Source organism: Megalobrama amblycephala, linkage group LG6 (assembly GCF_018812025.1).
Source record: "Megalobrama amblycephala isolate DHTTF-2021 linkage group LG6, ASM1881202v1, whole genome shotgun sequence".
In the NCBI taxonomy this organism is placed as follows: Eukaryota; Metazoa; Chordata; class Actinopteri; order Cypriniformes; family Xenocyprididae; genus Megalobrama; species Megalobrama amblycephala.
Window position 1 is genome coordinate 29,605,207 of NC_063049.1, and position 16,821 is coordinate 29,622,027.

The 16,821-nt window shown below is 39.1% G+C and overlaps 1 protein-coding gene across 4 annotated transcripts in view; it reads left to right on the forward strand.

Moving 5' to 3' along the window:
• The window catches only part of klf12b (Kruppel-like factor 12b), a 66,603-nt gene that overhangs the window by 1,400 nt on the left and 48,382 nt on the right, over positions 1-16,821 (forward strand). For 2 of the 4 annotated variants that reach the window (XM_048193813.1, XM_048193812.1), the window contains exon 1: positions 14,127-14,292. The gene's annotated coding sequence lies outside the window, so the exon portion shown is untranslated. Of the gene's footprint in view, positions 1-1,905; positions 2,125-13,940; positions 14,105-14,126; positions 14,293-16,821 lie in introns of those variants that run through there. The other 2 variants (XM_048193814.1, XM_048193815.1) reach the window with 2 other exon arrangements.

Sequence of the window (16,821 nt, forward strand, 5' to 3'; positions counted from 1 at the left end):
TGGTGGGCAAGTTATTCAATTAGAGGTGCATTATTGGGTCGGCCACATCAGTGCTGAGTTGATGATGTGGTGATTACCCTGGTCTGCATTCCTCTGCTCCACCGCAGTGTAGTAGACTGGAAGAGAGAATGGATGAGATAGAGGGAGAGTCGGTGAAGGAAGAGGGGGAGGGAGAGAGACATGGATGGAGTGAAATGGAGGTCTATCAGAAATGCCTGACTGGTTTCAAATGAACCTCCTAACCACCTCGGTCCCTGGCCACATTCAGCCGCTCAGATTGACGGAGTTGGCCAGCAGCAGTCTGCTACCACTTTATCAGACTGTAATATTCCTGCCTTTTCCTATCCAAAATGTATTAGTTTAAGAGGTACTTCGAATCATTGTTGCCAAAGATTTCTTGACAGTTCTGAGTGTGATATGTCACCCCTGAAATTTTTTTTTTTCTCCCCCCTTTGACATTTGTTTCTTTGCACTGTCATTTTGTATCGGCAGTGTCACATCTGAGTAACCCAGGGTTTTTTTTAGTTTTGTTTTGTTTTTTGTTTTGCTCAGAGGGGTTCCTCTTTAAGGGCTCTGGAGACTTAATCGAGCTCTCAGTTAGGTTTCTTTCAAACATCACCTTTATCAGATGTTTCTGAGAAACTAAAATAGACAAATGTTAAATAAATGAATACAATTAATGTGAATATCTCAGCTCAGATAATTTTGTCTTTAAAGGCTTTGATTACAAATGTTTAAGTTGTTTTGAAATCTCTATGACACATATGAGCTGTTTGTGACATTGTTGAGATCTTTTTCTCTAGACAAGGTATGTGACAGTTGCTTTGTCTCAGGAGAAGCAGGAGATGTAAGCAGACGACTTTCCTATTTAATCTCATTCCTCAGAAAAACAATTGAGATATTAAATAGGTCTTATTTGTAATTTTTTCTTTCTTATGTGTTTGCAGGCTAGAAATGAATAGTGTCATTTGTGTTAAGAATAGTTCAGAGGAACATTATGACCAATACAAACTCATAACCACTGGTTTTATTGCTCGGAGTCTGCTCTTTCGTGGCTCAGATGATCTCTGTTTTACTTATTTTAAGTATAACTTCATCTCAGATGGGTTTATTTTTGTTTTTTCCCCCCTAAAAATGTAATTGCTTACATACAGAATGCATATAAAGCTGTAAAATGAATATGTATTGCATAGCTCAGATAGTTTGGACTTTGATAGCAAGTTAATTTTGAAATCTCAGACATTTGATTGTAGACTTGATTGTAGATTTTTGCTATTTTCTCAATGTTTTTTTTCAGAGAAACAAAATATTAAGTAGATCTTATTTGTGATTTTTTTTTTTTTTTTATTATTTCTTACGGTCTTGCAGTGACGAGCTAGAAATTAATAGTGTCACATTTGTGTTAAGAATAATTCTTTCTGAACCAATCAGAGCTCTGAACAAAGTGTTTCTTTCTGCACTCAAGATCTCAACTATATTTATTTAATGTATTTATTTATTAGTTTTGTGTGTAACTTCATCTCAGATGTTTTTCCCAAAATTCCTTTGGATAAACTAAAATAGTCAGTAGTCAATAGACAATTATTTACATGCATGAGTATAAATCTATAACATTGTGAATATCATAGCTCAGATAATTTGGTCTTTGAAGGTTTAATTCATTTTGTTAATTAAGTTCATTTTAAAATATCAGATTTTTTTTACTTAAGTTCAGCCATTTTCTCCTCATTTATTCTCATTGCACACCTAAATCATTTAGACATTAAAGACACCCAATTTTTCATTTTTCTTTCTTATGGGTTTGCAGTGTCAGACTTGAGGTTAAAAGTGTCACATTTGTGTTAGGTGTGATTCAGGAGAACACTAGAACGTCAGGCACTGACCACTGGTCTTTTCTGTTCTTAGGATGAGGATACACTCAGAGTGCCACATGCCCAGGTGACAGCGAGGACATGAGGCTGGACTCTCTCTCTCTCTCTGTGCGTATAAGCGTGTCGAGAAGCTTCAGAGGGTTACGGTGAGCTACTGCCAGGAAAGGCTGGCTCTGGTTCCCACAGCCAGTCCCCAGATGCCCAGAGCGAAGAGGGCAGGGTGCCTCATCTGCTGTGCAGAGAATACAAATAGGTCAGTCAGTGTTGTAGAGGAGGGGCGGCCCTGGTCAGGAAGCCCTGCCAGATGAATTCCTCCATCAGACTTGATGGTGAGAGCCATCTGCTGCAAATGTGGGGGAAGTCAAGCACGAGGTTGGGCGATGTCTCCTGTTAGCCTCTCACACAGGAAAGGGAGGGATCCGGATGGGTGGTAGTGAGAAGTAAAAGTAAAGGAGTTTGTGAGCAAGGTGCACACTTCAGTCAAATAGCTAGAGCTCCACCCAGCACTATAACCGTTAGAAAGTCTCTCCATCGTGCTGAGATCTCATGCAAATGTGAACTAAATAATAGGCAATTTAGAGTAAATGTTCCCAGGTCTTTCAGAATACTGTAAATAATTGAGGTACACACAAGCACAACCATGCTGAAAGATAATTAAACTTAGAAGTGGGCGAAACGGGGTAGAATGATGCCATTGCTTGCAAGTGATCCAGTGTTTTTAGGCTTGTGAAGAAAAGTCATATGTAACTTGATGAAACCTTTTGCCTGTGCTTTCTCTTTCATTTTCTTAGTATGAATCTAATGCATTTTTATATGAGCTATGAATTACCATATTTGACAACAGATAATACAATGGAAATGTGAGTGCTCATAGTCTAACATGAGGTCTGCTGACTTAAGATCAGTGGACAATGCAAAAATTTGGGTTTCCTTTGAGATGTCATGCTTATTGTAGCAGCATCATGACTTGTGATTGATGGTGCCATGATTATTCCAGTTATATTCCATCAGAATATAAAACCATCAGAAAGTTAAAGACCCCTTGTGGTGAAAATCAAGTTTTTAATTATGTTTATATCTATGTGCTGTTTGCTTTAAGACAAACCATGTGCAAATTAATCAGTTAACTCCATTGCTGAATATTTTCTTCTTAAAATGTAGTGTACCAAAGACAGTCTCAAAAACACAGTTTGGAACCGCCCCTAATTCCTACCATCACAAATATGTAACCGAACCCGTCAAGGTGCATGGCAGAGCTTTTCCTATCATTATTTCTAAAGATGCTGATTTTTGGAAGGCACAAATTATTAGCTGTTTGATAACATTGTCAAGCCAAATGCTAATCATATCAATTACCATTATGTGCCATCTTTTATTCAAATTCTGAATGGATTATATATAGCCTAGAAAGCAACTAAAGACTGCTACCTTTACAATTACTAAAAAGCTGTCTCTCATCTCAGTTTGCAATCTCACAAAGTTCCATTATAATCAATAAAGTTGTCTACACTGCACAATTAATCTCTTATTAACCTTGTGTCTACACTTTGTAAAAAACTCCAACATTGAGTTGATTTTGGCTAAATTAAACACCTCTGATTTTGCATTGATAGTAAATAGAAACATTTGATATTCTCCAGAGCACAAACACAAATACGCACTGGAGCATTTACCAATTCTGTTCATCAATATGATAATATTACAGTATCAACTGAGGGTGAGCACATCATGTGAGCACAGAGTGTAGTAGAGAAGCAAACAAATGTAAAGGGCTGACACTAGGCAGAATGCAAATGCAACGTAATGACGTCATGAATACACTAATCAGAGTATGACGTTATCTAGCGACATTTAGCGACTTTTTGAACAGGCTTAAAGGTGCCCAAGAACGTTCTTTCACAAGATGTAATATAAGTCTAAGGTGTCTCCTGAATGTGTCTGTGAAGTTTCAGCTCAAAATACCCCCTAGATTTTTTTTAATTCATTTTTTTAACTGCCTATTTTGGGGCATCATTAACAATGTACTGATTTACACTCGGCGCCTCCCCCTTAAATCACGTGCTCCCTGCCACACCAGCTGTCGACTATATTACAGCGCATTTACAAAGTTCACACAGCTAATATAACCCTCAAATGGATCTTTACAAGATGTTCGTCATGCATGCTGCATGCATGCTTCGAATTATGTGAGTAAAGTATTTATTTGGATGTTAAAGTTTTATTCTGAGTGAATTTGAGGCTGTCCTCCGTGGCTAACGGCTAATGCTACACTGTTGGAGAGATTTATAAAGAATGGAGTTGTGTTTATGCATTATACAGACTGCAAGTGTTTAAAAAATGAAAATAGCGACGGCTCTTGTCTCCGTGAATACAGTAAGAAACGATGGTAACTTTAACCTCATTTAACAGTACATTAGCAACATGCTACCGAAACTTTTAGAAAGACAATTTACAAATATCAGTAAAAATATCATGCTATCATGGATTATGTCAGTTATTATTGCTCCATCTGCCATTTTTCGCTGTTGTTCTTGCTTACCTAGTCTGATGATTCGGCTGTGTGCAGCTCCAGACGTTAACTGGCTGCCCTTGTCTAATGCCTTTTATAATGTTGGGAACATCATGGGCTGGCATTATGCAAATATTGGGGCGTACACCCCGACTGTTACGTAACAGTGTTATATTATATTATATTATATCGGTGTTATATTGAGATTCACCTGTTCTTCGGAGGTCGTTTAAACAAATGAGATTTATATAAGAAGGAGGAAACAATGGGGTTTGAGACTCACTGTATGTCTTTTCCATGTACTGAACTCTTGTTATTTAACTATGCCAAGGTAAATTCAATTTTTGAATCAAGGGCACCTTTAAGCTACTTTCCATTGGAAATAGTTGGTAGCATTGAAAATAGTTGCCTAAACAGTAGGACCGTTGCTTAAGTTTGCATTGATTTATCACCACAACCAAACATTTTCAATCGGTGCCGAGACCACCTACGACAAACGAACCAAACTAATTGAGAAAACACGCCAGGTTCCGAGACAAATGCTCCAAACGAGGCAGGTGTGAAAACAATCTAATTTTGAATCACTTTTGGGTCAGTGATGTAAAAGAGTATCCACTAAAATCGTTACAAAATATAGTTTAAAACACATATGCAAAGTTCTTAGAAATGTGCTCATTGTATTCATGTTGGTTTTATATGGTTTTGAAAAATGGGACTGCATGACCATAAGATTGACCTTAACATTTTTTTAAAATTTAGTAAGTGAAGTGGTTTTGTTAGAATGTTTTTTTTCTAAGAAATAATAATAAAACTACTAAAAGCTACTAAATAAGGTTTTCTTTTCAAGAATGAATAAATTCTGATACATTTTTCTGGATACATTTTTGACTTTATGCATGGCAAATATATACAGTACAGTATATTGCTCATCATAGAAGAGGTGTGTTCAAGTGTGTATGAATGAACTGCGTTTTTTATTATATTTTTTGTACAAAAAAGTGTCACACCATTGATCCAAAATTACCTTGTATAAGAGCTTAACTAAACACTTTTGCCAAGAAAGGTCTTACTATAACAATGTCCTCATAAACTAACTGTTCTTGTGTGAGTGGGAAGCCTTACGTCCAGATTTGGACCTCTTGTATGGAAATTCCTGATATGACAAATTGTGTTTAATCAGCATGTAAAAATAGAAATGTTTTGGTTGTGATGTAATCTAATTGTAATATTCTTTACAGCAATTCACCCCGGTCTTGGCTGCATGCACCTCTTTGAGTGCTTGATTTACATTGGCAATAAATCAAAACCCACTCCTGATTAAGTTCAGAAAAATCCAACTAAAAATAAGCAGCTTTGAGTGACTTGCCCTGGTCAGTATCATAAAGTCAAAACAGCCTTCACCAATATGAGACATTCCAGAGTTTTACAGTGATATCGGTTTTCCTGTTTTACACCCATGCCGAGTTAAAGACACAAAAAGCTGATGAAAATACAGGAAATAGACCCAGTCAGAGTTGAGGGCTTTGCGGCTTGTGGAATTGTAACTCCTGCCAAAATGTAAATATACATGATCTGGATTATAAGGTTTGGCTCATACAGTATGCAAGAAATTTCATAAAAATCTGAATGTGCGCAGAAAGCTGTAATCATGCATGCAGAGTAGTCAGTCTCTTCTAATTGTAAATACATAGTGTTAGAGTAAACAGCACTCATGGCTATTGATTTGAGGTGTTCACTGAAAGATAAAGCTCATTGTCTGCATTTCTGGTTAAAGTTAGATGTTTTCATACCCGACCAATCGACGGTTTCCTTACACTAATGCAGAATGCTTGTAATTACCCCAAACTCTTCTGACAAACGCATTTCTTGTAATTTCTCTTCCAATTTCCCACTTGCAACATAAATTAATCATATTACAATTGAACGAGCTGTCTGCTTAATATGCTCATTTTTTCCCCTCCATTTCACCGTTGCTTTGCAACACATCCGTCTCTATGATTATTTCAACTGGTGCCAGCAAATGACTGTGACCTCTTTAATTTGGCCTGTGATGAGGGCCCCTCCAATTCTCCACAGTCCCCTTTTAAAGCACAAAAAAGTAGAGAGTGAAAGCAATGTTGTTGCCATGGCTACCTGCTGGCAGCCTCCTCCGTGTACCGAAAGCCCCCACAATGAACAGCACTGGCTGTTCCCAACCCTGAGCCTGGGTGGGAGGGGTGGAGCTGCTTGGAAACAAGGGGAGGTCTCTCTTCTACTAAACCAAGGCTGCTGGCTGGGGAAAGAGCAACAAAAGGTTCAACACAAACCCAATGCTCTCCCTTGTGTCCGTGTGACTGGGTGATGGGCACGCTCTGTATACAGTATTTGGCCATTCGAAAGATGCTAGGGGCTGTTATCGGTCCTCATGACAGGTTGATTAGCGCTGCATTTACATTCAACTCTGCTGATACTCCCTAAACGAATCCTTATGAAAACTGCCCATAGTTCTTGCATAGCAACTATTGTTGAACTGTGGTATTTGTGTTAAGACCATAGCAACAGCAGGTAAAACCATGGAGGAGTCCTTATTGCAATGCTTAGGCCCAAAGTAACTATGGTTTCTGCAGTTAGTGTTACTACATAGATACTTCCTAAAGTAAAACCATCGCAAATGTTTTATAAGAGAAAGAGGAGTATGTTTTATACAACCATATTTGATGAACTCAGTTTCAAAATGTAGTAACTGTCGTGCTGTCTACTGCCTACATAGGCAGCTGTCTTCTAACGCAACATCCTAAAGCCCAGGGTATTCTTCGTTTTTTTTATGCGTACGCTAGTGTACGCACACAGTCGAACGCACACAGTCGAACACACGGCCTTGGAATGTATACTTCATTTGACACGTACGCATACACAGGCATTCGATGCATGCTCAGTTTTGAGCAATCTTGCCACAAGTTACAACCCACGTAAACATCTTTGTATTCTTTCATGCTAGAGTTGTACAAATGAGGGTCCTTTCTAACCTCTTCGTACAATCTCTCGTCTATAGAGTCCTCCATTATATAGCTTGCATGCGTTCTGGTCTGTTCTGTTTATGCAGTTTTTCTTTGACTACCTTGTGAATCGACGCTCCCAGGGCACGGTTGCATGTGAGACCTGCACGTACAAGTATTCACGGTTACAAAAATCTGGCAGTGCGTGTAGAGTACACGCATACTCTTTTGATGGTGAAATTAGCATCACGCACACTGTACGCTGACCCTCACGTACATGTAAAAAGTGAACTCTACTTTGGGCTTAACTGTCATGTGACTAATTTGGAATGCTGTACATAGGCAGAAACTCAGCATATCATACAGCATCAATAACGCTCCACACAGGAAACACACCTCTCATTTGTTTTGATTAATTGATTAACGTTAGCATGCTGCTAAGCTAATAGTGTGATTCTCTAAAAAGAATACATAACGCATATATTGGGTAAAATAATCAATAATTTACAGCACTTAAGGTGTGGTCACATTTATCGTTGTTCAGAGAATTTTCTTGAGCATAATCCATTTCAAAAGGAATTCATTGGGAATTACACGTGAGCCAAATAAGGTTTCCCCTGGCAGATTTCACAACGAGTTCAAATTGTTTCTCTGCATTGACCTGCTTGGTTTGAAAGTGACTTCTGTCATTATGAACATTATGTCCATACAATAGACATGACCACACCTTTAGTCCCCCGCAGTAAATTCTGGAAATAACTTTTTACAAAGGGAATACGTGATCCTGTCTTAGAATATGACTAAAACAAGGTATCTTAAGAGGCATAATTATGTTGACTATCTTTTTTTTGCATTGAAAGCATTACTGTGATGCCTTGAAACGCTGCTACTAGGTTTTGGAACAGAGTGTTCATCTCAAATCTTGCTAGCTAAATTAACCACTGTAGCTTGTGAAATTCCCAAAAAGATGAGGAAAATGACTGAATGAATGTATATAATTTTTTAATGAGGTAAGGTAGTCGTATCTACGCCCATCGCAATACTCGGGTGACTTTGGTAGCAGTTTGCTGGGGGTTAAATGTCAGCCCCGCCTTTGCTAAGTCAGACCCTGTGAGGGAAAACGATCCAGGTAATGGATCTGAGCGGAGATCACATAATACCCAGCCTGCACTCTGAGAACACATCGCTCTCGCTTGATACTTTCACAGCTGTCCTTTACAAAGGTCCATTTCTCGAGTAGTTTTGTGTGTTTGTATGTCCGTGTACATCACCAATGAACTGTTTTAGTGTGTTTGTGCCTGTGCTGGCAGTTGCCCACAGTGTGCACACTTCTTCCTTCTGCAGATGCAGTTGCTATTGGACACAGAGGAGGTAGTGGTGGAGTTCAGGCAGCCGCCCCCGCTCCTGCCCCTGCCCCTGCCTCTGCATCTGCCCCGCGGTGATGCGCTGACCTTGGCCACAGCACATAGATGCAGACCCGATTCAGACCCTGCAGCCACACCAGCCAGAGCCCTCTCTTTACAGCCAGGGTCTGTGCAGGTGGACACACACAAACACAAACACACACAGTGCCTCCTGAAGAGCCCTGGCCCCCGAGCATACACAAGTCATGTGCTTCTGAACTCCACACTGAAGAACATTTACTGGAATAATACACTTGTTAGCCAGAAAAAGACTGCTTGGTTCAGCACAGGCTTCACGCAAAGATTATTTCATGTGCCTTTATACTAGTTAAAGAAATAAAACCATTGACCCCAAGAAGTCCCTGATCCTGTTTCTACAGTCTTTCTATGGTTTATGGTCCTTTCTTGGCTTACTGTCGTCAAATTGGTGGAAATTTCACGGTAAACCTTCCATAACCTTTAAAAGAACTGAATTTCTAGATTTCTGAAGAAAATGTTCTTGATGCTGTGGTATTGTGAATGGTTGCCAGGCCATTGCTAGGTGGTTGCTAAGGTGTCATGAATGGTTGCTAGGGTGTTCTGCGAGTTTGCTAACTGGAACAAGTCAAAAAAGCTACAGATCTCTATGATTTTCTGGTCCCCAGATATGGCTCAGCTCCCTCTTTCAGTGTAAGTACGTGGGATTTTTCACTTGGATTATCCTCTGACAGGCTAAAATCGTGAATCCGATCACTTTGAAAAGTAAATTTGAAGTATCATTTAAGTTCATGTTATTCACCGTAGTTTAGAAAAACTCCATGACCCCAATAATAAAAGTTAATATCTACAGTAGCTAATATTTCAAAAATCATTTCAAATGTATGTATGCATATGAATTTGTGTTATAGAGTCTAAAAAGTGTAGGATTTAAACATTTGAGACTAATCTTGAGTTGAATTAGCGTGCCAGTGAAGAAACATGAGCTTTCTGCTCAGAAGCATGCTGTTCATCACACTTAGGAGATCAGAGCCCATACAAGTGAAGTGACCAGACAGCATGAAGGAACACCCTGTTATAAAAGTTGTGTCTTTCTCAGATCTTCTGGCTTGATTTGAGTTGTGGATCTCTGAGCATGACCTCATCCAAAAAAGTTCCCACATTGTTTTTGTTCCCATATTGATTCATTCAATTGTGTTAAACAGAAACTATTATTCTGAATGAACTACAGCTTATGTCTCATGATAGACCTTGCATTAAAAATATAAATTTGCCAGTTACTTCTTACATGATTCATTTAGATTAATTTATTTTCATGAATAGACCCGTGTTACCATACAGTGAATAACATGGTACTGTAAAATTAGCATTTTTTTTTTCATATACCATCTATTTACATGGCACTACAGGATACTTCAAAGAGTACTATAGTGTAACCATGATACAAAAAGCATGATGATACCATGCTACTGGATTTAGAGTCTAAAACTTTAAAACTGGAAAGAGTTTTGTCGTACATCATCAGAGTTTGATTTTATGAAAATTCAAAGAATATAATTGCCTTTAAAGAATGTAATTTTCAAATTAGCTGCTAAATTTACTGTAGGTTCTGAACCTACCTCTGTGTAATCTAATTGCTAATCAAGTTGTATTTCACCATTCACTTTGACTGTCTTTGCGATTGATTTCATTTTAAATTGAACAATAAATAGACTCTTAGTCAGTACCCAAAAACAAAAATCTATGATTGTAGTGACAGTTCTCATTTACAACTGTAAACGGATGTGCACATAATGTCAGGATATTTATATTCCAGTCAAATTTGACACTGAAATGGTGTGAAGTAATTTCTTTTCTTGTTCTGTGCAGAATGTACAGGGCAGCCTCACAGACAGTGGCAAGTTACCCAGCAGGAGATGCATTTATTGCGCAGTGACTGGGTCTCTCATGCAGCCGGGAAATCTGTGTGGCTAATGCGCCATCAACACATTTCCCAGCTTCTTCACTCTGCCGTAGATCGCTAAGTACTTTGTTTATCGATGGCCCACCATTCCCTCATCCTAAGCTAGTTCTTTTCACTAGGACATTTTGAAGTCACCTCATTGAGTATTTCTGCAGCACAGTTATCTAAACATTAAAGGTGCCATCGAACATTTTTTTACAAGATGTAATATAAGTCTAAGGTGTCCCCTGAATGTGTCTGTGAAGTTTCAGCTCAAAATACCCCATAGATTTTTTTTAATTCATTTTTTTAACTGCCTATTTTGGGGCATAATTAGAAATGCGCCGATTCAGGCTGCGGCCCCTTTAATTGCTCTCGCTCTCCGCCCCCTCCCGAGCTCTCGACTCTATCATTGCATAAACAAAGTTTACACAGCTAATATAACCCTCAAAATGGATCTTTACAAAGTGTTCGTCATGCATGCTGCATGCATACATTGGATTATGTGAGTATTGTATTTATTTGGATATTTACGTTTGATTCTGAATGAGTTTGATGGTGCTTCGTGGTTAACGGCTTAATGCTACACTGTTGGAGAGATTTATAAAGAATGAAGTTGTTTATGAATTATACACACTGCAAGTGTTTAATAATGAAAATAATGACGGCTCTTGTCTCCGTGAATACAGTAAGAAACAATGGTAACTTTAACCACATTTAACAGTACATTAGCAACATGCTAATGAAACATTTAGAAAGACAATTTACAAATATCACAAAAAATATCATGTAATCATGGATCATGTCAGTTATTATCACTCCATCTGCCATTTTTCGCTGTTGTTCTTGCTTGCTTACCTAGTCTGATGATTCAGCTGTGCACAGATCCAGACGTTAATACCGCCTGCCCTTGTGTAATGCCTTGAACATGGGCTGGCATATGCAAATATTGGGGGCGTACATATTAATGATAATGGTGTTATGTTGAGATTCGCCTGTTCTTCAGAGGTCTTTTAAACAAATGAGATTTATATAAGAAGGAGGAAACAATGGAGTTTGAGACTCACTATGTCATTTCCATGTACTGAACTCTTGTTATTTAACTATGCCAAGATAAATTAAATTTTTCATTCTAGGGCACCTTTAATAGGTTGTTAACTAAAATATGAAAAAATCTCCCATGCCATTTCAAACCTGTTCTTTATTGTGTAAAACACAAAAGGAGACAGTTATGGTCACCATTCACTTTCACTGTATAGAAAAAAGCAGCTTGGATAGTCTTAGCTTGCATTGCCTTTTGTGTTACATCCAAGAGAGAAAGTCATACAGGTTTGAAGCATAAGAGAGAATAACTTGACATACTATCCCTTTAAAATGGACCATGTAGACATGGCTTTCTTTAATGGTGAAATAGATTAGGATTGTTGGAGGGATGACAGTCACATCTTTACTTTGAACAATGCTGGTGGAACCGAAATCTTTGTTAGCATGTAATTTATGGTTGATGTGTAAATGTGTATATATTGGCCTACATGGGCTTGGTTAATCTTATCGCCTTACAACAACTGTTTGCCTGCTGTGTAGTTAAGCGTGGTAAACACGGACATTGGAGCCCACCTAATCGCCATGGGTCCTCTCTGTGCCACAGCTGTAATCAAGGGTGTTCACTCTTTCTCTATCTATCCTTCTGTCTCTCTCTCCTCTTTGCAGGGGAGCTAAGATGGGGCCATGTTCCCTGGCAGAGTTCCATACACGGCTCACCCTCCCACTGGAACGCCTGATTCCAGTTCAGCCTTTTACAAGACATGCCAGGACCCTTTGTGTGCCAGGCTGGGCTGGGTGTGCGGGCAGAGCGGGACCGCTTCCTCGAGATGTCATTATTGCTGGGGAAATTGCCACTCTTGTCAGAGGCTGCAGCTGGGTGGCATAGCATTTCATAAAGAAGCATCAGGGCTAATCAGCATTAAAAGAACCAGCAGAGTAGTATTTCAATGCCCATTTTGTCAAGACACAAGGATACAAGTCTTTGTTTTTTCTCGTGTAATTCACAGGGATGATCTTGTATTGATATATCTTATGATTATCTTGCAGTTCTTTTGATGGTATAGGTTGTCCTTTACGGGAATCAATATTACATAATTCTTTTTAGATCTGAGAAATTTCATCTGCATGTCTCAAGTGCAAAAATATCTGACGTGTTACACCTCGGTATTTAAAATTAATCTAGTTAGGTAATGGACTTAAGGATGCCACTACACAGCTTTTAATTGTCAAAGTCCCAATTTCAGGTTCTCATCACATACTGTATTATGCATTTCAAACTACATTGAAACATAAATAAGCCATTAAGAGATTTTTTTCTGAAAGGGATTAGGTAAAAGCTAACATGGACAGAGTATTCTTCAAAGCACTATCAGCCCCATCAGCTTGTGTGTGCATGGAACACAAAGTCTATCAGAGATGCAAATTAGCTCTTTTTCCTATACATTAATTAGGATTCCCAGAAGAGCGAATCTGCATCTTGAAAACCATAGCTGCCTCTTCACCAGACCATCACCGTGCCTTTGCAACATTTCCTTATGCATGCTTTCATGAACAGGAATAAATGACTTCTGTTGAATTTTAGTACAGAGATGCGTTCATAATCTAACGGAGAGCGATGTCTGGTGACTAATAGAAATGGAGCCAATTAAGAGCTGCGTGTGGATATTTTTATATTTACATTCTCAGCAGACGGTTTCTTACTAAAACATCTCATGGAATGTATTGCTTTATACATTAAATGCTTACAGAGTAGCGTACCCAAAGTAACGTAAAATTGTTAATAAAATTATTTGATATGTTTTCAAATATTGTGATAAATGTGATAAAATTGCCAAAAAGAAAATTGCAAGTGAATATGTTAAATATGTAAGACGGTAATACGGCAAGACAGTTTAATAATAACAATAATAATAATTTTAATAATAATAACATCAAAGACAATGTCAATACTACTACTACTACTACAACTAATTAAATCATATTTATTTATTAGATTATTATTATTTACTCTTATTTTTTAGAATTATTAATTTAATGACCAAATAAAAAAAAATTCTAAAATTCAAAAAATTCTAAAATTCTAAAAATTCTAAAAAAAAAAAAAGTTAAAATTCTAAATTTATATAAAGTAGGGCACTTTTTGTGAGGAAATATACCCACTCTATTTCTCTCTCTTCCTCTCTCTCTCTCTCTCTTCCCCTTTAAACGGGGAGGTACTTTAGTGTTTCTCCGCTGCCTGGGCTCAGAGACATGTCGGAAACCTCCCACGAGGGGCCCCGTGTAATTCGATGCATGCTGTTAAAGCTTAGAGTATATTGTCTTCTCTTGCTTATGAAGCCTCCACCCACCGGCCCACCCTACATTTAGCGGATCATGTGACCGTGGTAAGTCATTTGCAAGTACAACAGTTCTCTGTGAGCTCCCATTCATTTCCTGAGAACTGCCCTGAGCAGCTGAGAGGAGCAGAGAGGGGAGGGAGTCACACACAGTGAGAGAGAGAGAGAGAGAGACAGACAGACAGAGAGGACTGTATAAGGAAGACAGTTTCTGTCGCTCTGCAGCTCCTGGTCAGGTCTGTGTAAATTTTATTCTCTCTTGCCGTTTCTCACTGTTCTTTTTTCTTTTTATCTTTGAATACTTCTGTCTTGTTTGTTTGTCTCTGCTCCGTGCATCTTGTTCAGCTGTCACTGTAGTGTTACGCCAAATGACAAGTCTGATGCTGTCCAGCTTTCTATAATAATCGTATAATGCAGGTGGCCAAAGACATGATAAAAAAAAAGCATGATGTCATTTTTTTTTTTGTGTGTGTGTGTTTTCCACTCAGTTTGAAATACGTAATAAGTGCTTTGCACAGTGCTGTAAAAGTGGTTTGAAGTGTCTCAGTAGAGTTTTATTATTTCTCTGATTCATTAGGAGTGTGTAGAATTTTATATAGGTGTTTTGGAGAAGGTTTAGTTTGTTTTTGTTTTTTTTTGAAAAGTGGTTTTCTGTGTTAAATATTGACACACTGTCAGAGTAGCGTGTGTGAGGAAAGCGAGCTGGAGGTTTCTGAGCGGCCACTGTTCCGCTCTCAAAAAAGTTTGATCCCCCCCCGTTCGGCATGCATGCATGAGCGTAAGTGAGTGCGAGTGTGTATGAGTGCGTTTGCCGATGGCACGTGTATCTCCGAAGCGATGACAGGCTTCCCGGTGAGTGGAGTTACCGTGGTGACAAACTGGGGTAGGAATCAAAGACTCGAGTGGTGGAGGAAGGACAGCGAGGGGGCGGGAGGCAAGCGTTTGTATGTGTGTGCCGGGGTGTTGCATGGGTGGTGTCGTGGATGTCATCTGCTCCTCAAGGAACAGTCATTGGTATTGATGGCTTGCTGTCAGTGACGGACTCCTGGTCTGTGGGCTGGCCCGTGGCTGTTCTTTTCAATTACGCCAGACCTGGCCGCAACTGACAGCGAAGGCATTTGTTCGTGGAGAGAGTGGTGTGGAGGTCGATGTGCATTTGTGTGTGTAATTGTGGGTGGAGGTTGGATTCCTTATGTGTGTGTGTGTGTGTGTGTGTGTGTGTGTGTGTGTGTGCGTGCGTGTGTGTGAATGTGCGTGTACTTTGTTACTGTGTCCTGATCTGTGTGACTCTTCACAGTGCTAATGTTGGTCACTCAGCCTTAAACTATGAGGCAGCCACTGCTGCTCAAGGCTATTCTGCCAGAGAGATGAGATTATTTAATGCTTTTATTGTTAAGACCCTTGCTACACTGAGTGTATGTGTGTGTGTATTGCCCAAAACACTAGTAAACGATACTATTGCTGCTGATACTATAGGTCATGTTGACCACAAATGGTATTTAGTGGTATTCAGTAACCAGCCATTATTGTTGTTATTGCTCTTTTTTTGGTTAAAGGTTTGAATAATGCCTTAAATTGTGTGGCTTGCTCAGGAGAGTTGTGCTAAGTGATCCAATTTACGGTTTTCACCTGGCAGACCATAAAACAGGTGGGGGAAAAAGCCCTTAGATTTACATTGAATGATGGATCTTTAAAGCAGTGTCTTTGAGGTGGCCTCTTATGTCTTGGGTCAGTAAGTAACCACCTAGCAACCATACAGAACCACACACCTTAACAGCAACTGCATAGCAACATGCTACAAACCACTCAGAACACCCTTAGCAACCGCTGCCAAAGCCCTGGCAACCACCCAGAACACCCTAGCGTTGTGGCGGTGGGTTTTGCACAGACAGGCAGCACTTACATTGTCTTTAGAAAATCAAATGGATCTTTTTTTTTATTTTAGCATGTTTAGGTTGGTGTTCAAATTTACATTTATTTTGGTGCTGCAGCTGTTCACATTTTTTAAAAATGTATTCAATTACATTTTTTTAGATCTAAATCCATATTTCAGGATATATATTAGTGCTGTCAAATCGATTAATCACATCTAACAAGTTTGTGTGTGTGTGTGTGTGTGTGTGTGTGTATATATATATATATATATATATATATGTGTGTACACACATATGTGTACACATATATACACACACACACACACACACAAACTTGTTAGATGTGATTAATCGATTTGGCCACAATCAACAACATGATCGACTCTATGCGAAGGAGATGTGTTGCACTGCGTGAGGCAAATGGTGGTCACACCAGATACTGACTGGTTTTCGGACCCCCCCGGACAATAAAACTGCACATTTTAGAGTGGCCTTTTATTGTGGCCAGCCTAAGGCACACCTGTGCAATACTGTGCAATACTGTGCAATACTCATACTGTCTAATCAGCATCTTGATATGCCACACCTGTGAGGTGGATGGATTATGTTGGCAAAGGAGAAGTGCTCACTAACACAGATTTAGATAGATTTGTGAACAATATTTGATAGGGCTGTAACGATATGCGATATGAAACCGAAATCGCGATACGCAGGTCCACGAACCTGTATCGCGATGTGAGAAGGCAGAATCGCGACACACCCCTTCCAACTCCCAGAGTTATCCTTCCTGTCCAGATCCAATGCTACCACATTTTTAAATTACTATAAGTATTAGGGGTGTAACGATTTATCGTAGATGGTGTGTCTTAATCAGCTCTCTAGTTCAGTAAG